This window comes from Mauremys reevesii, linkage group 23 (genome assembly GCF_016161935.1).
Source record: "Mauremys reevesii isolate NIE-2019 linkage group 23, ASM1616193v1, whole genome shotgun sequence".
Taxonomy (NCBI): Eukaryota; Metazoa; Chordata; order Testudines; family Geoemydidae; genus Mauremys; species Mauremys reevesii.
The window spans coordinates 2,055,299-2,055,834 of NC_052645.1; the positions used below are offsets into that span (position 1 = coordinate 2,055,299).

At 59.5% G+C, this 536-nt stretch overlaps 1 non-coding gene across 1 annotated transcript; it reads left to right on the forward strand.

The window, feature by feature from the left end:
* TRNAS-UGA lies at positions 1-82 on the forward strand. The gene has a single exon. It is a non-coding gene; the product is annotated as a tRNA-Ser (tRNA).
* Positions 83-536: the final 454 nt, after the last annotated feature.

The window sequence follows — 536 nt, forward strand, 5'->3', positions numbered from 1 at the left end:
GCTGTGATGGCCGAGTGGTTAAGGCGTTGGAGTTGAAATCTAATAGAGTTCCCCTGCGCAGGTTCAAATCCTGCTCACAGCGAGGCCTGTGTTTTAGCCAGTCCCTCACCCGGGCAACACCTCTGTACAACCCCCTGAGACACTCTCAATTCTCTCCCCACCCCAAGTAAATCCTGTTCTGCTCCTTTCATAGAGATCCCTGGGACACCACCTCACCCTGTGTCCCTGAGGGGTCAGGCAAACTCTCAGTGCCTGAAGCCTTGCTGACAAGCTCTTTCTCTTCCCCTTCAGCGCCTCCCACTTGCCAGTGACCCACTGTTCAGTGGGGTGCAGGAGGCGCTGGGTGGGGAGGGGGAGGAGCAGGGAGAGGAAGAGGTGGGAGAGGGAGAGGAATGGGGCAGGAAGGTGCAGGACTGGAAGAGATGGGACAGGGGTGGGGGCTTGGGGGAAGGGGTGGAGTGGGGGAAGGGCCTGGGGAGAAAAGGGGGGGCTTTGTCACAGACCCCTCTAGGTCCGGCCCTGAAGGGAAGCACTGA